This window comes from Microplitis demolitor, chromosome 3 (assembly GCF_026212275.2).
Source record: "Microplitis demolitor isolate Queensland-Clemson2020A chromosome 3, iyMicDemo2.1a, whole genome shotgun sequence".
Taxonomy (NCBI): domain Eukaryota; kingdom Metazoa; phylum Arthropoda; class Insecta; order Hymenoptera; family Braconidae; genus Microplitis; species Microplitis demolitor.
This window is the reverse complement of record NC_068547.1, coordinates 4,002,939-4,027,039: the sequence shown is the minus strand read 5'-3', so window position 1 is coordinate 4,027,039 and position 24,101 is coordinate 4,002,939. Positions and strand designations below refer to the sequence as shown.

At 27.7% G+C, this 24,101-nt stretch overlaps 1 protein-coding gene across 1 annotated transcript in view; it reads right to left on the bottom strand.

Moving 5' to 3' along the window:
- Positions 1 to 23,774, bottom strand: part of LOC103580640 (dipeptidase 1) — a 132,129-nt gene extending 108,355 nt beyond the window's left edge. Inside the window, exon 1 of the mRNA XM_053737246.1 lies at positions 23,381 to 23,774. The gene's annotated coding sequence lies outside the window, so the exon portion shown is untranslated. The remainder of the gene's footprint in view (positions 1 to 23,380) is intronic.
- Positions 23,775 to 24,101: the final 327 nt, after the last annotated feature.

The window sequence follows — 24,101 nt, the reverse complement described above, 5'->3', positions numbered from 1 at the left end:
ACTTGCACTACTAGCTCATACATTTTTATATTTATAATACCATCAGCCTACGCTAATCAATAAAATTTCCCGTTCATTAACAACAAATTTATTCAGCTTTGTTTAATTATTATTTTAATATAAACTAATAGCGTCATTCGTTTTTATAAATAATTTAAAAAATATAATTATTTTTTTATATATTAAATAAATTAAGTCAATTAACTTTTTTTCCGGATGAAATTGTTTCCTATTTTTATTAATTTAAATAATTTGAATATTTATAATAATTTAAAAATAAATTAAAAAATTAAATTAAAAATTCATACATTTTTTCAGCTCAATTATTTTTGATAAATAATTTTTGAATAATAATTAAGCCGAAAAAAAAAAAAATAAATAAAAATTGTTGACACAAAGTCATAAAGAAAACAATTGAATTTTCTCTGATATCTAGTTTCTGGTCTCCAGTATCTAGTATCTAGCAATCCAGGTTTTCATTTTACGTGTATTTCCTGGGCAAAGATGCCAAAGCTTCGAAGAAAGGAAGTTACGAGGAAGTATAGCCGAGTGAATTGCAATAACGGCGTCGAGACGTCTGGAGCGTAATGCCTGATAGCTAAACCACGTCTCAATAATTGTGTAATAAAAAAATTTATATCACAATAATTAATTACCATTACAAGTGCCATCATATAATTAACGAGTAATTCACCATATAATTTAACAATAATATCAATAATAAAGTAACATTTGAATAAATATTTATGATAAATCACAAAACACAAACACACCTTTTTGAATAGAGTTCACACTTGGTTTAATAAAATTTAAAAAAATTTTTAATAAAAAATTTAATTTATTTAACTACTTAATATATTTATGTTTATATTTATCCCGTAGATTATTCTCTTTGAGTGCGTCGCACAGGATTAAAGCTTTCTCGTCATCTCATCCTCGACTGGGTGAGAAACTAGTGCCAGTGGGAAATGCAGAGGCGACGCGTGGGCAGTGAAACTGACGGTGCGGATATTGTAAGGATAACGAGTACGACATACCAAGGACAAACATTATTTAAACTACTTTATATATATATATATATATTTTTTTTTTCATTTTTATTTTAATTTTAGTAAAAAATTTTGTTTAAAAAATTTTTATTAAATTTCCTCGGTATCTAAATTGTTTATTTTAAAAATTTATTTAAATAAATGAAGTATTTATTAAAGTTTAAATTTATAACAACAATAATAACACGTGAGTAACACAAATAGCACGTTTAAAAAATGTTCACATAAATATAAAATAATTTTATCACACAATTCACACACGCATAATCACATGCACACATTGCTTTTTTAACGGTAAAAAGCAAACCGAAGCGCGCTTAACAGTCGCCGCGGTAAAACTACTGGGGATTTCTGGTGCTTTAGAGACCCGGCCGGGTAGCTCCCATGGCAACCCTACTACCCACCGAGCATTTCTCCTTTTCTATCCACCCCTACCAGCATACATTTGCTATCCTACTATTCTCACCCCTGCGATGTCTCGTTTACCCCCACCCCCTTAAATTCCGGTAAGCATTTTGGCCCCCACTATGACAACAAACCTTATCCCCACTGTACGATTCAACAGAACCCTACTTTTCATTTCTAACGCATAACGGACAAACGAACGAACGAACGACATAAACGCCATCTGCAATCACAATTTAACCTGCGCGGTAAATTCACGCGCGCATGTGTGCCAATATGTGGATATGTATAGTAATATAAAATCAAGTAGAGGTGATGAAGAAGATGATAATAATAAAGTAGAAAAATAGGAAAAATAAGAAGATAGAGTAGAAAAAAAAACGAAATTGAAAAAAAGCTCGTGGCGGCATTCAAACTGTGAATCTAGCTCTCGTATATTCGCGAGCTTTCGTGTGTCTATGCATCACTAAAGCCATAAGAGCTTTCATTGACCTTTGCAGGCAGGCAAGCGAGCGAGCGAAAGCTTTCACTCACCACGCGTTTTCAAACTCTTGGGTTTTTTCCAGCGGCTAAACTTATTTATTTTTAGGCGGTTTCCTAGTGAAGCGTTAAGAAGTTTTATAAGGGCGAAGAAATACAAGAAATTTGGGGTAAATGGGTGGCCAGGAAGTAGAGAAAAGTAAAAAGAGGAGAACGTTAAGAAATGGAAAGAGATTTTTAACCCGATGGCGTACACGTTTTAGTTGAGAAATTCGTTTTTTGGGTTGATGATGTGAGTAATGATTATGGCGAGTGTTTTGTTACTTTCTTTACTCTTTGTCAAGTTTTTCTTTTCTTTTATTTGAATGAGTGGCTGCCGGGTCGTAAAGTCTGCCTAAGAGATACGTCTGCGTTCATTAGCTTGAAAAGTCACATGCAGATTGTTGAAACTTTTTTTTTTTTTTTTTTTTTTTTTTTTTTTTTTTTTTTATATATTTATGCAGAAGGAATTTTTGTTTTAATTAACACAAATTGCGTGACATGGTCTAAACTGGTTTAATGAAACTTTATATGTCTAACTAAAGTTAGATGGATTAAAGTGTCTGGAATAATTTAAAAAATGCATGAAAAAAGTTTATTACTCTTATACGTAATTATTAACAATTTCAGTTTATAATAAAGCCATAGGTTACTAAAATTTGACAAACAGTATTTTTACTTTTGTTAGCAATTTTAAATAAAGACTAAAGATAGTGAATCTATAGCAGCTTACACTGAATCCATGAAAATAATCAAGAAAAAAAAAATTCCAGAGTACCTTAATGTTAAATAATAACAGCCTCTAGCTGCCACTCAATCTTTTATTTGCAATTCTGTTATAATTGATACCATTACTTTTTTATTTATCGATAAGGGAAGGATAGGCAAATCGAGACCGGGCAAAATTACCACTGAAAATTTTGTAAAAAACTTGTTTTTTTTTCTAAAATTCTTCTCAGCCGTCATTTATGACTCTTAACATCATTTTTTACAATTTCGAGTAACTCAAAATTTTTTCGTATTTTTCTCAATGTTTTTTTTTTTATCTAGAAAATTATTCTTCATCAGTTTTTAGTTTCAAAATTATTTATTACATAGCCTGAAAAAATACAGGGGATGTCTTTTCCACTAAGTTCAAATTTTAAAAAAGTTATTGATCTTCAATACTTTTTTTTTACGTCTTTATTTATTAACTGAATTGAAAATCACTATCTTCAGTTAAATGAGGTATAAACGATTTTATCATATTATTTAAAAAAAAAAAAAATGATTTTCATGGCAACTGGAAACTTGCTTTAATTACTTCGGCATATTTGAATGCACGAAAATCCATAATTTTTTTAGAAGTCCCATTTGTCCGCCTCTCCCCTATTCATATTATTATGTTAAAAAATGATTGATTACTTTATAAAAACGATTGAATGTTTTCATTTTTAATAAAAGATAATCGATATTTATTTTCATTATTTCCTAAAGTTAAATAATTGTGAAATATTCTGCAATTTGTTTAACCCTAGAACCCCAAGTTTTTTTTTAGGTCATGTTCCAGCAAGTATTTCCATGTAGAAGTTTTAACTACCGATCGCATTAGAAGTGAGAAGTATCTAGAAAGGACTTATGCCATAAATGTCATTATTCATGTACGCAATGATTTATTTTGTACATTATTTTGGGTCTTGGGCTTCACCTAACTCTGGTGTAACTGAGTTATATAATTGATGAGATTTTTTAGACCCCGGTTTATTATGTACAGGTATTAAATGTTTCTAAGACCTTGACATTGATTTCTAATTAAAGTTTTTGATTTTTTTTTTTTATTAATCAGTATTGTTAGCAAGTATATTTTTTTATCAAATCTACATGTATATTAAACCACTTTAAAAATGTACAAAACATAAAAAAAAAAAATGTTTCTTTTTTTTTTGTTTAGTTACAGATTTTATGCCCGCAATAATAAGTTTTTTTAATGGCAATAATTTGTTTTATTTTCTTTAAGCATCAGTATAACATAATAGATTCAGATCACCAAAGTCAATAAAACTGCGTGATTTTATTAGTCCCCTTTTTGTTCGAACATCCCCTATATTTAACGATTTAATAGTACTAATTCAAATAAAAAATTTCATTAAACGAAACTAACAAAATAATTTATTGATGTAATTAAAAATTTATTATGCTCAAATAAAATAAAATTTTGACTGAACTTAATTTTTCTACGATTCTGTTTTTTTCAAAAGTTCGCGGCTGAAAATATAATTTAATTTTTTAAAAAATAATATTTGTGCATAAATTTGATACATAACAAATTATATGTATATTCATGTACTAGTTAAAGAAATTTTAATTCAGACCAGTAAATTAAAAAAAAAATTTGTCAAGGTTAACGTACACTGAAAAAAAGTGTGGCTATCATAACCATCTAAAGGGTTGTCATAGCAAAATGTATCGTTAACTTGGCAATACTAGTTGCTGCATCAATTCGTTTCAATTTCAATGAAAAGTATTCTTAAGAGCATTTTCAGACAGTACCTCTCACTTTTTAAAAATATGCAATGACTTTCAACTGTCAATTGAAAACAGGACCACGTAGTCGTAATTTCGTTGAATAATAAAATTTAAAAAAAATTACTGACAGTTGTTATCAATTGGGAGCTAAACGAAATTTTTTTGAATAAATTTTAGCCTACAAAACATGAAAATTCGAATTGTGAAATTGACAGGAAAATTTCACTGAAATTTATTCAAAAAATTTTGTTTAACTCCTAATTGACGTCAACTGTAAGTAATTTGTTTTTTTTTTTCAATGAATGCTTTAGTTTTTTTAAAATTAATTTACAAAATTTTGATAAACTTATGACAGTTGAAAATCATTGAAAATTTTTAAAAAGTGGGGAGCACTGTCTGAAAATATCTCTTGACAATCTGCGATTTTTTAAACTCTACATGGTTACTAGAACCTAATGGTATTGTTCTTACAGCAATTTTTTTTCTATTATTGTCGAGTAATTAAAGTATTTTTTCGATTTTTATATTATAAATTTTAAAAAGATTTTCAGATCGTTTTCGAGGGAAAAAATTTCATTTCACTTTACCCTACATTATAAATTTTTTTTATAGCTGATTCATATCGTTATTAAATACTCGTTTGATGTTTAGTACAAAGTAAAACTAATTTTAAAAAATGAATCTCTTGAAATTTTTAAGGAGTGAACATTTTCTCTACATTTTATAACTGGTTTACATAAATATCAGAAATTCATTTAGAGACTAAATAAAATTAAAAGATATAAGCAAAAATTCATACTATTGATAATTTTTTCTCTAAGGGTTAAACCCTCCCCTCTCCATTTCTTTTTTTTCCGAGTTTATTTACTGTTATTGCTTTATAATTTGTTTGTTTTTTATAAGGTTTGATATTATAATACGTAAGATGACTTTGAAGCACCATAAAATAATTCCAATTTTCTGCAGTTTTATGGTAGCATGTAATAGAACACTACTTATATCAATATTGGCATTCTCTAAGTTCTCACGTTGTTTAGATGTCTTTCTTGTTTATTGTGGTAGATGTACTCACATATAAATATATATATGAATACGATAGTTTTTTTAAAGGGCATACATAAAGATCTAAGAGAGGAGAAAAATACCAAGTGAAACTTGAGGAGAAGGTCGATGATACTCGGGAATGAGTAACTGGGAGAAAGAAAAAAAATTATTGTCAGGTCAGATTACTCGGTAAAACTTGTGGAAAATGAAAAAAAAAAAAAAAATGTTATAGAATAAAAAAAGTAACTGAGAAAAGTAGAGGAATGAGGTAGTAGGATAGGGTCAACGGTTGAAGAGTCCTAAGTGGGAAAAATGGAGTCGCTTGAGAATAAAAAAAATATTTGAATCACATGGAAGTTGTTGAATCGTACATTGAGTATTAGAAGAAATGGGTTGAACCTTTAACTTGCCAGATGCTTGGTTCTTTCTTTGTTTTTGATCTATTATAGCTTTCTTCAGTTCACTATCAATATCTATTTTTAAAAATGAGTTATCGAACCCTCTCGAAGTTTAATAACTTTAAATGATACTCTAATTTTATATATATTTTTTTTAATGTTGCAGCATTTAATTTATTTGAAAGTTCTATAGGGGAAGTGGTAGCAAGTTAGACCACTTGAAGATTTTATAAGTTTATAAATAATTCAATCGTGAAATTCTATAGATTTTATCGAAAAATACAATCTCAGTGATTTATATCAAATAAAAGGTTTCAAAAATCTAAACTTTGGTACCAACTTTCATGAAACAAATTCGTAAAAATTCTCTATTTGTAACAAATTTTGATAAATACGTTTTAAAAGAGAAGACGAATAATAAAAAATATGAAGAAATAAAAAGTCAATAGAATACGTTGAATAAAAAGTATCAAACTGTTTTTGTCTTACGTTGAATGAAGGAATGCGGACTGATAAAAACCGCAGTATTAATTAGTTCACCGCATTTAATTTAATTGATTTGAAAAAAAATTAAATTAAAGGTACGACAATGACATTAACTACTAAAAATTATACTCTGTGTAAGTAAAAAATTTTACACAACACAGCGCTAGCTAGAATCGGGCTGATGACCCCGTAGCAAGTATAGCAAATCAAGACGTTTTCTCTGGTATTATTATAAAGATGCTAAGTACTTGTAACTTTTAAGCACGTACAGATAAAAATTATGATATACTTTTGTTGGATCATTAACTAAGCATATATAATGTTTAATGACCAAATTTAATACGCGTGATTGCAATTATGAACAAAATTGGTCAATTAAATACTGATTTTTTAAGTTAATCAAAATCTATTACTTTTGAAAGTGGAAAAAAGAAAATTTGGATTATGGGATTAAAAAATATGACACTGACAAGTTAATATACATAGTTTTTGAAAGTGGTTAACTTTAATAAGACTTTAGATTTGAGTTTTATAAATAAAATATCCTATTTTATAAAATTTTAATTTGAACATTATCAAAATTTTGGAATGTTTGAATATTCAAATTTGAATTATATTTTTTACTTTAGTGTTCAATTTATTCGTATAGTAGATTCTAAAAAAATTTTCTGAGATTTTTGCGATCATTCACACGAATGCAAGTTGAATTATGCATGGTTTGAATTTAAAAATTTTAAGCTGTCATTTAAAGCTTCAAAATTGTCAAAAATTTATATGTTTAGATTGAAAAAAGTTTTTGAAATCATTTCTATACCACAAGTTTTTAAGTGATAATTTTAAATACAATAAATTACGGTTCCGAGAATCTCACGTAGTTTTCCTTATATTCTATTTCTCAAGCGACTGTAGAGAGAGCGGGTAAAAAGTCCTGTAGGGGAAGGGCGTAAAATGGGACCACTATAAAGAAACAATGGATTTTTGTGCATTTAAATCCGGTCAATCTTTGTTTATTTCCGTTCGTAATAATTAAACCATTGAGTCCACTGAAAATTTCAGAAACAATTTTGGAATAATCAAAATTGCACAATAAATATGATAAGCGCCAAAGTTACGGTTTAGAATAATTTTGAAAAAAAAAAATTTCACTTAATTTTTTGGGGGATTCGTTTTGCCCTCCCTTCCCTTACATAGTTTTCAATAAAAACAAAATGATAATAATAACTGAATAAAAACTATTAATGAATTTAATGAAAATCGATAAAGTGAATAAAAAGATACTTGAGAATTTGAAATATCATTGAATATATGTCTGATCCAATATATATAGCCACTAACATGTCGTTGCAGCACTACAAGGAATAAAACAAGTAATAGTAGTAGTGGTAGTTGTACGAGCAGACATCAAGTAGTAGCGTCAATAGCAATCTGTCGAGTAAGTACGTCAGTGAATAGCGTCGTGTATCGTCGACTGCTGGATAACTGACAGGGGCTAGTACAAGAGACCGTTGTAAAGAAAAAGTAGAAAATGAAAAATAGATGAAATGAAATAAAAAAGCGAGAAAAGTTTTATAAATAAATGCTATAAAAAAAGTAGAATAAAAAAAATATATATATCCTGTTAAAGGGTTGGTATAAATCTTTCAAAGCAGTTCCGAGACGACGTTCGAATCTAGACGATCCGGATGCGATTCGCCCGAGCACGGACAACGGATCTGAAAGCTCTTTCAAGAGAAATTTTCTACGAGTAAGACTACTTAGATAAGATTCTGTGATATGTTGTATACTAGTTGCATATATATTTATATATGTATACATTTGTTTATCTGATAATTGAGCTGAATTAAAATTTTTATCCCGATTCAAATTTGAATTTAATTCTAAATCTATTTTTTTCTGAATTAAAATAATAATTTTTTTTCAATCTATAAATAAAAAAAAGTTTGACGCAAGAAGTTAATTAAGCATTAACAAACTCGCTTAGAAAATAAAATAAATCAATAAATTATAAAATTTTGTTGTTTTATTTGAATCTCACAAAAACTTCTCAAATAAAGTCACGGGGTCACGAAAAAATTTTAAGATAAATGGGAAAAGGGTGAAATCCGCTGAGTTTGCTGGAATTCTGTAGTTTTTATTCGGCAATACGTGAACTATGCTTTTGCAAGAGCTGAAAAATATCCATTGTAATTTCAATTAAAATAAAAAATAACCCTTATAAATTAAATTTCCTTTTCTGGCAAAAAAAAAAGGAAGAAAAAAAAATCTGAACCTTTCTTAACAACTTTCTCTTTCCCTTATTATTTTACAACTTAATTTCTAATCAAATAAATCAAAAAAGAAAAATATATCAAAAACCATAAAAAAAGGTATATAAAGTTTGTCGAGTTTGCAAGAGTCTAGTCTTAAACAATTACTCAAGTGTGGTTTGCCAGCTTAAAAAAAAATCTTCTTTGTATTCAAGTTTAAAAATAAAAAAAAAAATTCTTTTATATTTTTTCATTAAAAAAAAAAAGTACTTGTAATACTTTAGAAAAATTCATCCCATAATAATAATAAATGTTTAAACCAAGTTTAAAAATAATAATTAAAAAAAAAAAATTAGCTCAATGAAAATAAAATAGAAAAAAAAATAAAAAAGTGTAAAAAGGATGATCGAGATTATCACACACAAAAGAGGGTGAAAAAGAAATATATGGGCACGTATTCCTGACCCTCTCATTTTCTCATCCTTTTATTATTTACTCATCCTTAAATTTTATTCTCTCCTCTCTTTTACTTTCTCACTCTCTAACAACTATTCACTTACTCATAAATTCATAATCAATCGGTGAGTACGTCGTCGTACGTAGTCGCAACGCTTATTCGACTAGTAGAATGACATTATATATGATAGAAATCCGTCAACCACGGTATAGGGAATTCAACGTGTTGGTTTTTGAGGTTGTGGATGAGCTTTAGTTCCATACTGCACCAACCAATGAGTGAAAGAGATAGAGAATTAGAATTATAACGTACAGAGTGTTGTCAAGTGAATGAGATGGATAGATAGAAAGATATAATAAGAGAAGGACAAGAGCTGATACTGGTACTGGTACTAGTTTTGGTACTGGGACTGGTACTGGTACTAGTACTGGTTCTAGCCACTATTACTATTTCCATTACTATTACTTGAACTAGCAGTAGCGTTGATGATTGTGCTTGTGCTTGAGCTTGTGTTGGTCCTGGTCCTGGTGTTTGTGCTCTTGCTGGCTCGGGATCCGGGTTAGCTGGCCTGGCCTGGCTCTCCCTTCTCTATTCTCTTTCGCTTACTGCCGGTGTGGCTCAATGTTCTATATAGAACGTCGACGACCGTGAGGGACAGAGAAGAGGCATTGACGTGCGGCTAAAGGGGCAAAGAGGTAGACTACGAAAATTTGGAACGGGTCGACATGAACGAGCGAGATGCCATAACAAACAAAGAGACTGTAGTTTTGAGTATGAGTGAGCGAGTCAACCGACTATGGAGACAGAAGTACACAAAGAAAGAGAAAGAAAGAGAAAGGAAGACCGATGAACCGATTTACTGGATCCGTTTTATGGTGAAAACAATGCGGAACTGGCACAGTTATAACTCAAGACCCGCATTCAAGTTTTCGACTTACAATTTTTGTTTTATTTATTTTCCTTTTCTTCTTTTTTTTGTTATTATTATTTGCTTATATAGTTTTTCCCAATCACCTGGATGGCATTTAAAAGTTTTGTAGAGTGTCTATGGAACTATTTAAAGCGCGTTATTTATGAGATAAATTTTAGTCGTTCGAGAGTTGGGCGGAATTATTTAATCTTTTTAAGTGAGTTTAATTATTTCATAAATTATTATTATTATCATTAGAATTTCGAAGCTTAATGAAATTTTTTTCAAATAAATTAATATGGTGATATTTAGTAAGAAATTGCATGTAATTTTTTTTAATGCATGGAAGAAAATAGTTTTGCAAAATTAACCAAATATTTAATAACATACAAATATGCTCATGTAAATTCAATTATGTTAAATTTACACAGGTGTCGATAATGGTTTTACATTAGTACATTATGAATAGTGTGAAGATAGAAATGTTATTTTCATAAATCGCGAAATTATAATTTAATTAGGGGAATGGAGGTTTTTCATTAAAAATAATGTTGATCATACAAAGCGATACATATATGGATATGTAATGGATGTAATGTAAAATTCATACTTCTTACGAAAGCTTATTATCAAAAGTATTTTTTAAATAGAATATGTTATTTTTAACGAATTTGGGAAACTGAATTATTTTTTCATGATCTTTTCATTTTACATTTGAAAGACTAATTACAGTTCTAGGTAAGTTATTATATTTTATAAACTCAACAATATAATTTTTTGAAGAAAAAGAAACCCTTACTTTGTATATGGTTTTTTGAACTTACAATTCAAGTCAATTCAAGTTAATTTAGGATAAAACTATGTAAGCAATTGTTATTTCCGTAGCACAGGAAAAAAAAGTTTATATCCGGTACTGAGTGTAAAAAAAATCTAATACACGGAGAAATATGTCAAGTGAATATGCATGGAAAAAAAAATATTGTTCCTCGAACGATCTAAAGTATAGCAACTCGTAGATTGTTACCACAACGATACGTATACTTATGGTAAAAATATCGTATCGTTTCTGTAACTATCTATTAGATAGCAGTGAGCCCTATACGACTTTTTGTAATCGCCATCTTGCACGCCACCGTCTAACCTAATTAAACATCCATTTTGGCGCCTATTTTCAAATATAATAATTCGAGTTCATTTTTTTTAAAATTTGTTAACTATCTATAACCTTACTGATTATTTACCCAATGATCAATCTAATAAAACTGCTATATATTTCAATTGTGAAAATTATGTAAAAATCAATTTAAATTAATTTAATTAATTAAATTTATATTATATTTAAATATTCACATATATAACCTCAAAAATTAAAAGATATATTTGTATTTATATTTTGAATTTATTTAGGCTGCAAATGATAAATCAGTTTTATAAATTATTTTATTTAATCAAAATTATTTATTAATCATTTATTTATTAATGATAAAAATTTCCAAACGTGTGTCAGATAAGGCTCAGAACGATATGGTATAGGTCTCAGAGCTATCTACCGTATTGTTGTCAGAACGATACAGTAGATCGTTGCAGTAACAATCTAGTAGATAACTATTGCGTATTGTTACTGTAACTATACAGTATACTTCTCAGAACATTATTTTTTTCTCCGTGTCTATGCAGCACAGTAATATTTGCATTACTCTATAGTTTGTGTCCTGTCACTTTTATACACAAACTATAGAGTGACGTAATTATTACTGTACTGCATAGGCATATTTACTTGACATTTCTTTCCGTGTAGGAATACACGAATTATTTCTATGATAATTTAAGAACCATTTTCCATTTTCAATGACCTGTAGCTTTGTAAGATAAATTAAAGCATTAAAAGAACCGGAATCACATTAACGAAGAAGTTCAAAGCTTAAAAACGACTTTTAAATGACTTAAGTTTACAGTCTTTGGAATTTCAATAATTTCATTTAATGAATGTGAAAGAACGTTAAGCTAAATGGGAAATACTAAGGAAATTAATCATTTTTATTGACTTTGATAAACTGGATATCTTACTTATTATAAATGTAGATATTGACTTCAATTCAAATTATAATTTAAACCGAACAATATTAAGTTATCGATATTTTTGGTATTCCCTACACTTTTGAATAATTAGACTACGGTTCATTAAAACGTAGGGTAAGAAAGGTACACGGAAAAAAGAGCAGTGGAAAAATTACAGTTTTTAGAGGAAAAACGGTTCGCTCGTTAAAAAAAAAAAGTATTATAGTTTGCAGTGTGATAATCAAGACTACATCTTATAATAAAGGAATCACAATTATAGAAACCAAATTTTACATGTTTTAATGGATTTTTAGTGAAATAAAACTTTATTATGAATGAAACGCTATTAAGAACTGAAAAAAGTCTTATATCGAATGATAACCACGCAACCAATGGGACTGTCAGATCGTGAAATCAAACCTAATCTTGCCCGATCTAGGACGACACGATATATTCGAATACGTGAAGGTCAGAAGGTGAGATACAATATATGAGAATATTTATTTAAAAATAGTTAATGAATTTTCGACCTTCAACACTTTAGTAAAAATTGCAGAATATTAGTATGAGTTCACTTTTTATAAAAAGTAAATTTACAAAATTTCGCGGGAAATTTAAAATTGTCGATATTGATATTTAAGTCAATCAATAATTGAACTTAATTTTTGACTGACTTATGGGTCTAACATGTCATTTTCTCATTATAAATCAATATGATTAATCAATAGCAATTTGAATTTATTTAAATTACGATAACAATTTCCTTGATGAAAAAATAATAAAAATTCAATTTTAAATGAAAATAATGAAACCTTTGGGTTTGCTATTATTTTAGTAATAGTGACACTAAAAAATAGCAAAATAAAAAATTTTATCTTAATTTGAATGGGAATCAATAGACATGAAATAACAAAGACTTGAATTGCCTTTACTGGTTAGTTTGTGGAGGGAAATTGTCCTCGAGTCGGTCACGTAATTTTGAATGCCATTCCTCGCGTCCTCAAACTACTGAATGTGATGTATCTATAAACATAGTAACACGCCTGGTTATCAGAACTATGTAGGCCCGCGAAATGCATGAATTGCTGAGTGTCGGCTAGTGTACCACAGAAGCTAGCTGAAGACCGATTATTGCCAGCCGAGTGCCCAGAGAGAATCGGGTGCGTTGCAGGCGAATAGAAACTCTCTGCTTGCAGCACCATATAGTGAGAACTAACTTCGAGGCGAGTGCACGTATATCTAGTATTAAACCCTCTGAAGCTACCAGCCACCTTTGCCCAGATCACTATGACGTTTAACAAAAAAATATTAAAATTTCGTTATTCCAATCTAATTGATGTTAGTCTTTTTTATCAGCTATACTCGATTGATTTTATTAACTGGTTTTTATTTAATTTTCATTCAATTATCAACTATTGGTTCTAGTTCACTTGCCGATCTACTTTTTTTATTACTATCACTTTTTTATTATTTTTTTTTTATCTTATCCAATTTTACTTTGCAAAGATAATTTAAAATTTAATTCCTTCTGAGCTTACTTCGCTAAGTTTTTTTATATTTATTATTATAAAAAGAGAACGATGAGTTGAAACGATTGACACAGAATTATCTATATTAAAAAAATTATTTTAGGTTTTGAATAGTTAATTGTATATATTTTTTAAAATTTATATTAACATAGATAACATTAATAAGTTTTTATCGTTTTAATTGTTTTCGGTCTCCCAACTAAAGATCTTTCCAATTTATTCTTTGGTAATTTGAACTTGAAAATTAATACTAAGAAATCTTTTTATCACTATGTATGGTAATGGTTACCATATTTATATAGTAATGATACTATAGTTATATAGTAACGATTATTATAGAAGTGTGAGTATTATTACTACAATTTTATAGGAACTATTTAGATATTATATAGGAATGGTTACTATAATTTGTATAGGTGCCATTCCCATTATCGATATTTCAAAAAAATAATTTACCATACGGTATGGGAACCATTCCAATGATATATTATAATGGTCACCATAAATTATTCTCTGTTTACAAATGATATATATATATATATATATATATATATATATATATATATATATATATATATATATATATATATATATATATTTTGTTTTCAAACTTGATTGGCTGTAAAGTCAATAAAAAATTTCTATATCGAATATACTAACTACATTATATGTCCATATGCATATATTACAATATACATATAGATATACATTATTAGTATGGTTGAAATAATTAACCAAAAAACTCGCATATTCACTTTGACTACTCGTTATTTGTTAAGGATACCATGAATCTACGTGGTTCGGTGGGTTCATTAAAGTCCACTCGACCGCAAACAGAACCAAACGTTGGTAAAAGCGACAAGAGAGTATGTTGAGATTCGCTTACTCACTTTTATATCTCTACATACATTTCATATATTTAGGGGAGCCTGGGGCACGAAGGCCCCCTTAAGCCGGTTTTTTCTTTTTGTGGCTTTTAACCATAAAATTCACTTATTTTCCGTCGATATCGAAAGAATAAGTAGAAATTTTGCAAAAAATCGAAAAAAAAATTTGTTTTTTTTCTGGGGCACGAAGGCCTCCTCTCCAAAAAATTATCAACAAAAATTTTTTTTTTATTTCCCGTTAAGTTATGACCTTTATAATGTTTTTATGACGTTTTAGGCCAGTATGTGATGTATGAGGTAAAATGGACCATTAAAAAAAAAAAATTGTCACAAAAAAATTAACTTGACGGAAAATAAAAAAAAAATAATTTTTTCTTTATAATGTTTTTTTCGAGTTGTCCGTTTTGCCCCTCATATCACGTATTGACTTAAAATATACTAAAAACATTATGAAGGTCATACTTTGACGGAAAATAAAAAAAAAAAATTTTACCTAATTTTTGAAGAGGGCCTTTATGCCCCAGGGGGGCCTTCGTGCCCCAGGCTCCCCTATTCACATACATATGCATATATAAGTACATAAATTTAATATACATATATATATATATATATATATATATATATATATTTGCTAAGTGGAAATAAGTAGAAAGTCAATGGTAGAATCAGACAAAGCTAAAGTGGAAACGTTTTTCATTTATTGGAGTTGTAAATTTGGGTAGTATTGTGTAAGACAAATAGTTAACAACGACACGAGTGTGTGAGTTAGAGTAGGTTGTATAAATAAACAAAGAACAAGAATAAGAATAAAAGTAAATAAATGTAGATAACACATTTACAAGGCAAGTATAAGTGTGTGGCGATGGAAGTGTAAAGACAGAGGATATTATCAAGTGCGAAAGGTCTGTCTGGAGAAGGAAAACAGAGAGAAATGACCATATATCATTATATAGTCTTACTTTGTAGTGACCACTTGAAAACTCATCAACCACGAAACTAACTACACAGACTACTACTTCAGCCTCTCTTCGCTTCCTTTCTTGTTGTATTCAACCACCCTCCCCTTATTCTACTGGTGTTTATTCTTACGCTACGCTGCATTATACAACTTTTATGAATTATTCATTGTATTATGACAAGATCATGAAATATATAAATAATCAATTTTTGTTTAAAAATAAAAAAAACTCGATGAAGAAATAAAAAAATAAAATAAAATTGTAATTTATTTATTTTTTTATGGTGTTGAGGATTTTAGATATTCTAGTAGCATTCATGAATATATTATTATGATGTTTGTACTTTAAGGTACTGTATTTTTGATTGAATAATTTAAATAAATCGATGAAAAATTTTTCCAAATGAAAAAAAAATTTTTTTTTATCACAATAAAATTTGATTTATTATTTTTCTAGAGTGTAAGTAATGGAATATTTATGAGATCACTTAGATGTCTGTTTATCAATCACAATAAAAATTTCGTGTCTCTGGAGATATTTAAAAGATTATTTCGCACTTTTTTTTTATTGAATTGGCTATTGCCAAGATTTATTGAAATTTTTAGTATGCTGTCTATATAACCCTGATCGAGAGTTATCATTGTCAAGATCACGATGAAATATGAGGAATATATCAAAGTAAATATATTTAATATAGACATGCAGTTGAGTGAATAATCCTCTGAATATAATTATTTAGATGCGTATTTTCAATTTTTTTTGTAAAATGCATTCTACGAAAAGAAAAAACGAATTATAACTGAGACCGAAATTTCTAGATATTTTATTTTGCTCAACCCAATTTTAACACAAATGTACTCGTAGATAAACTAAGACATTAGTATTAGATGGTTGAACATTTTAAACTGCATTAAATACCAATTTAATAAATTTCACTATGAAATTTTTTTACACGACGACTTATTTTTTGCAGGTGTGACCATGATAATCTTTGACCCATAAGAAATGCTCAACGTTCTGTGTCATAAAAATGAAATGAATTTTTTGTAAATCCTCTGACCTTTACTGAATATATTCTCTCTACTAAAATATTAACTTGGAAAACTTTAAAATATTCGAAATTTTCGGAAAGTGATAAAAATTTTGATTTAAAATAAAACAAATCTATCGCGTTTATGACAAATATATATATTAAGGCGGTCATTAAAAATTAAATTTCCTCAGACTCGCCATGAAAAGCTTCTTTTTAGTTAAAAAATACATGAGGAATTTAGTTTTTTCGTTTTAAGTAAAAAGAACACGTGTCGAAGGACGATCAAAGTTCATTTTTCGATACAATCGCAGTTTTTCTTAAATATTTCATGAAATATGCAGATTAAAGGAAAAAAACCATAGGAACAATTTTGTAGGAAATTAAATTCTTGATAAAAAAGGTCATGTTCATTTTTTCGAAAAAATGTGTATTTATGAAGATATTTTGAAAAACCTTTCTCAGATCTGATGAATTGAGTGTTTTAAGGATTACAAATTCTGAAAATAACATTTTTCTTAGTATACAGAAACTGTAACAAGCCTTAACAATTGATATGTTACAAGCTACTAAGTTGTCTATATTCATGAAAACACGTTGTTTTTAACATTAGTTATCCTTAAAATGCCCAATTGATAAGATCTAGAAAAGTTTTTTTAAAATATCTTCATAAATACACATTTTTTAGAAAAAATGAACATGCCTTTTTTTTCAAGAATTTAATCTCCTACAAAATTGTCCCTATGGTTTTTTCCTTTAATCTGCATATTTCATGAGATATTTAAAAAAAACGCGTTTGTATCGAAAAATGAACTTTGATCGTTTTTCGGCACGTGTTTTTTTTTACTTAAAAAAAAAAAAAAAAAACTATATTCCCCACGTTTTTTTTTTTTTTTCACTAGAAAAAAGCTTTTATGGGGCACCTGAGAAAATTTAATTTTTAACGACCACCCTGATATATATATATATGAAATTATTGTGATAGATAATAAAATATAAACTTAAAAAAAAATAACAATAACTATTTTAAAATCGATTATCATTGTCGGATACAATGTAAAAAATCAGGAGTGAATTGGGAGTGATTACAGATTTTATTTGAATCCGCATTCACTCCAATTCGGAGTTTTAATATCGAAATGAAATTCTCTTCGAAGTAAATTTTACTTAGAAGGGATTAAATAAATAAATAGTCATCCGCTTCATATTCACTCTAGATTTAATCCACGTTCACGCTGCAAATTTTTTACAGTGTAAAAATTAAACTTCATAATTAAGTTGCAAAAATTTTTTACCAACATAAGATAAAATCACACTATTTCAGAATATTAATTATTTAACGATGACATTCAAGTGATAATGAACTAAATTTACGTAGGAACAAACTTAAATTGTGAATGCTGACTCAAGTATCAACTTATTGGCTAGTAATTTATACCAAAACTTTTAATAAAATATTATAAAAAGTGTCAATAAATTTAAGCTATACTTTATTTTGAATAATGAATGATAATAGTGATAATTTACGAATTTATTCAAATTTCATTTGAAAATATTTTTATTTTATAACCAATAATAAAACAAGTAAAACTCAGACATAGATTCAATCTCGATCGGAATAAAATCTCACGTATGAAACTATAAATCAACGTAACATGTGGTAAATTTTAAAAGTTTATCGGAACAAAAAAAAATATTGATTTAAAATGGAAAAAGATAAAAACTATAAAAGTTAGGTCGTATAAGATGAGATCGATAGATTGCATTTGAAGCGATTATTAAATTCGGGTTTTGAGATAGTTACTCGTACGTCTCAGAAGGTTGTCTTCGTCTTGGATATGGTCTTGGTTGTTGGCGACGTTACCGTAGTGTAGAGACGATGTCTGGGCTTGGGCAAAGTATAAGCAAAAGCATCGTGGCTGAAGATAGACGAGAAAATAGAGGAAGCAGGGCAGAAAGTAGCAAGGTTGCTCGACGACACGGGTCGTAGACCTTACTTATGCCCGTCCGTCGTCTGCTCTTCATACTGTACGGTTATAACTTGATCTACCTTTGATACGCTTCACAAGACATAATATTATTTTCGGTTAAGAAAATTTCTACATATATTTTTAATATTATATGTGTGATATTTATACAAGTTCATATTTAATGATATTTTTATAAAAAGCTTTTGATTATTATCAAATACTCCATGAAGATTTTATAGCTGATGATTGCTATCAGGAGTTTTAAACCCTAGTAAAACAAAAACATTCTTGATCTAAGAAATTAATTCATTTAAAATTTGCAATAAAACTGTTTTTCGACAAAAAATTACAATCTCTTAGGCAATAATTATTGTTGAATAAAAGTTTGTTCATTACAAAATAAAATATTAAAAATTTCTTCTATTTAAATTTCAAATTTCTAATGACAAAAAAAATTTCCCACGTCTACATATTTCATTAGTTTAAATTATACAATTTTTGATAGTAGAATTTGTAAATGAATTATTTTGGATATTGCACACCTCTAACGCAAAGCGGAGAGATCGAACTCTACTGTCGAATTTTTTAAATTGCGCATTTCACTCACATTAAATCGTATTTATTTTTGTACACCGCACTAACACTTTGTGGAAAACACATTAACAGAAACACTAATGAACGAGTTTGATGCTTTATTTTTAATCGAACATGTATTATTGTGAAAAATCTGAAAAACGGTTGACCCTGCAAGCCTGCCGCGAAACTTCCCGTAGTTTTCGAGCTTCTTGAAAGTTAATTGAAAATTTTCTATAAATTATTTTTCTTAAATCAAGAGTATTTTATTTTTTTAAAGTATTATTGCACACCTCGACTGCGAAGCGGATTGTCTCTCTGTATACGATAAGTATAGCTTATTGTCGGAAATTTTTAACTACATGTCCTTATTAGACAAATAGTATAATTTTTTATACTATTTAATTATCACAACGCAATCTAAAATTTTCTGTTAAATTTTACGGCAAAATTATCTGTGTACCAAACTTGTTGGAAAAAAATATTTGTGGACAATAAAAGACTGATATTTTAAATCTTAAAGTTTCTTGCCTTTATCTTTTAAAACAAGTAATTTTTTCTAAGTTACCAATTCTAGTTAATCACTAGAAATAGCAACATGTAAACTTTATAAATATTTTCTTAACTTTTAAAAGTCCTGAAGCACTGACAAAATTTATCGCTTACTCTTGATGTTTTGTACACTTAATTTATCTTTTTTTTTTGCATTATTTTAAAGTGGTTGAAATTAATAAAATAAAAAAATATACATATTTAAACACTGAAAAAAAAAAATTAAATGAAAGCCGAAACCTCGAAAAACCCCAAAAAAAGTTTTAAAATATATCCTATTGTTAAGCGGTGTTAGAAAAAGTAGTTTTTTTTTTTTAAAGTATCAGAAGTCGAATCGTATTCCAAATACAAAAAATTTTGTATTGTTTCAAAAATTAATGATACAACAGATTTATCAATTTATTGAGAAATCCAAAGAGTGTTTGTCCACAACGTTATTGTATAAAATATGGAAAGAAGATTATTATGATTCAAGTCTCTTTGCAAACTAAATCAGCGAGAAAAATAAAATTACAGTACCAATGAATAATTTATTATCTTTAAATCAGATATTACCTTATGAAAATTATCAAAGTTATAATGAAAATAATTACAATATGCTTCCTAAATATTCGATTTGATGTGATCAAAAATTTATGCAATTTTTTCAGTTTAATGAAAGTGTCATTTCTCATTTTATTTGTAATAAAATTGTTTTTATCTCAATCAAGAATAATTTTGTAATTTTAATAAGATATTATTATTATTTTCATTTTTAGTTTTGTAGATCGTCAAACACTTAACTAACTCCCTCATATATTCAAATCAAAATCAATTTACTCCGTATGTACACCATTTTAACGCCGGTTGAATGATACCACGAAGTAACACCACTACATCGGCGTGAGTTCAATTTAACACCGTTTTTTACAGTGTAAAATAATATATAAATGTACACAATTAAGAGTACGTTTAAATATTTACTATTTAAAGTTCATTGTTATCATGAAATGAAGTTGTTTCTCATTAACTTTACTATTAATTTACAACTGGTACTTAATAATACTTGATATCCGTGAGAGATAACGCTCAGAGTAAGCGTAAACGAAAACGTGTAACGTTTGTTGAGACTTGAAATATTATTATGCTTGTTCGTGTTATTACTTCTACGCGGTATTTTACAAAACAGTGCATTTACTATTGTAACGTTTAAATGTCTCATGAGTTGTTAGAGTTGGAACGAGTTTATTTTAATAAATTTACGAATAAGAAATTACTATTGTAAATCTAATACAGTTTGATAAAATCCACTTTAATGTTACCTAAATGTGAAACAATCCAATTTAAGATCGAGTTATGGTGCTAGTACGTTTGTTTGTGGGTTTTGTAACGTACAACCACTATTGTAAATAAATAAAGGTGATTTTCGACCTCAGCTCTATTGTGCGACGCCGTTGATTCACCGGATACCGGAGTTCAATATAAGAGATAGAGGTAATTACGATTAAACAATTAATTTAAATAATAGTGAGATATCGTGAACGAAGGATCAAAGATAAATAGTTCAATTGCATATTTCATTGAATTTTTTCGAAAATTTCGAACAAGATTGCATAATAAACATGATTAATGAGAGAGGTGATACTCCTGGAGGTTTATTGTCATGCTAGGACACCTGACTTGACTCCTATTATTCAACTACTATGAAACTTATTTTTAATACGTATCACATCATTTTCGGTTTTTTTTTTTTTTTTTTTTTTTTTAATTAATTAGACCCGTTAGTACAAAAATTGATGCGTAGTGGGATGACAAATATTATTTAAAAATAGTTAAAAAATTATAAACAAAAAATAATGATATTGGTTCATATTTTTTTCGATTTATCTATAAATTATTCATTAAGATCGTTTTTCCCTTAGAATGTAAAAAATTTGCCGAGTGAATCCAGATTAAATTCGGAGTAAATTCAGAGTTAATGTGAAGCGGATGACTGAATATTTATTTAATTTCCTTGGAGTAAAATTAACTTCGAAGGGGAGTTTATTTTAAATTGAAACTCCAGATCAGAGTAAACTTCACTCCTAAAAAGAGTTAATTTTAACTATTAATTTTAAAATTCTGAATCGAAGTGAATTTGGATTGAATTAAAATCCATAATTACTCCGAAATCCCTCCCAATTTTTACAGTACATCTTGTCCAATACCCTCATATCTTAATTCTCTCGCGTGAATGTACTTAAAAGGATGAAGAAACGTTATCTTATAAGAAAGATTCAGACTTCGGTCTTGTTACATTAATTAATTACCCTAATTCTCTTTCGTAAACCGTGAATGTTGGAACGCTCTCCGTAATGTGTGTGCGCATGAACACATACTTTCCTGTTTTACAGCATTATTCAATGTAATTTTGTGACTATCTCTATCTTTAATTATCACGAAATATATGGGGCAAAAACATTGCCACAAATTTTATTTGTTTGAATTAAATGGTAACGGCAACCAATTTTGAATTTACTATTGAAGGCTTAAAAACCACTTAAAAAAATTATTAAGAGATAATGAATTAATCGACTTTTGAGCTTAATGATTAATAGTAATGAATAGTCAGAATTATTATTGATATCAAATATTAATAGAGACAACTCTAAAGAAATATCGTTAAAATTTGAAGACTGAAAAATTTTTAGTTTCGAAATTTTTTGTTTTACACTCTTAGAGTCACCTAATGATAACATATAATTTAAAAAAGACTAGACATCTTAGATGTTAAAAATTTTTGAGACCCATTTTAAGCGATACAAAAAAACTTTTCAGCTTTTTGTAAAGTTAAACTGTGTAATCTTATGATTGCTCGTATTGCAATGATACTGAAGTGAACAGACGTCTAATAATTTTTGGATTTTTTTTTGTGAAGATAAACTATAGAAAAAAATATTTGAAAAAATTGCACCTGTAGTTTTTAAAATTTTCAACATATGCATATTTTTAGTTTTTGATTTTTTGTAATTGATTTGGAGAAAAAAAAAAATTCGAAAATTACTAATTGTCTGCTAACTTGAGGATCATCATATAGCAACGAATTGTCTAATTAAATTATAAAAAGTAAATATTTTGTTAGAATCATTACAAATTATTTTCTCATGAAATTTTTATTTTTATAATAAAATATTGATGTTATTATAGAATTTGCGATTGCTCGCTACTGTTTCCTTGAATTTAAAATTAAATATGCTAATAATTGCAATAAATTATTTATTGGGTACATTCAGAAATGTGTCTATAGCCCGTATTAGCAACAAAAGCTACAACTACTCGAAGCGCATTTCAGTATACCCATTATTTGAAATTAATTATTATAAATAATAAGTGGTTGTTTGATCATAAAGAATCAATGAATAATTATTTATGAATGTGAATGTAGTAGATAATTGTCAATTTAAAAAATTTTAGCATATATACATAAAATGTAAGTAGAATAAAAATTGAAAAATACTTATTTAGATATGACTGTGAATGTAGCAGACATCAAACAAATTTTAGATTATAAATAAATAGAGTAAATAATTAATAAAATAACATTTTTAAAAAATGCGCACACAAAAAATTTTGAAATTAATAAGTGCAATTTTTATAAATATTATTTTTAAAATTATTTCCTCTATTTATTTATAATTTTCAATTAATCTGATGTCTGCAACATCACACTCGTATTTAGATAATTCAAAAATCAGCACATGCATTTTTTAAAATTTATTTATTTAAAATTTATAAATTGTCTGCTTTATTCACACTCATAATTATTTACATAAAAAAAAACTCACCATTCGTAGTAAATTCATTGCAGCTTAACTCAGAGACGAAATTTAAATAACTCAATAAATCTTCACAATAAAATACACTCATTGAATTTATAACACAAACTGATCACTGATATTAATTATAAAACACAATCACATAAAACACGATTCACAATTACAAAAAAAAATGATACTGAAGTTTGCCGACATTTAATAATTTTTAGAATTTTTTCAAAACCATAAATTAAAAAAAAAACAATATTGAAACAATTTTTACAAAATTGCACTTATAGTTTTTTAAATTTTCCAAATATGCATATTTTTAGTTCTTTTTTTTTCGTAACTTATTTGTTGGAAGAAAAAATCCGAAAATTTTTAACTGCCTGTCAACTTCAGGATCATAAAAAAAAATTTTCAAACAGACGGCACAGAAAATTATAAAAAAAAAAAAAAAAAAAAAAAAAAAAAAAATTCTAACACTGATCACTTGATAAAAATATTAACAACTGTACACATCACAGATAATTTTAAAACACTTTTGTACAAAAATAATTATTTCATAAAAATTATTTAAAGTGATTTTTAATTCAAACAAAAGAAACGCAAACGAACGTCGGCAGCCGGACAATAGAAAAAATTCCACGAATTATTTGTAAGTTTTTTTTGTTACTTATACTTTAGATACCGAGTAAATTATTATCACAAAATGTTCGTTGTATGACGATAAATATTTAGAGACACGAGT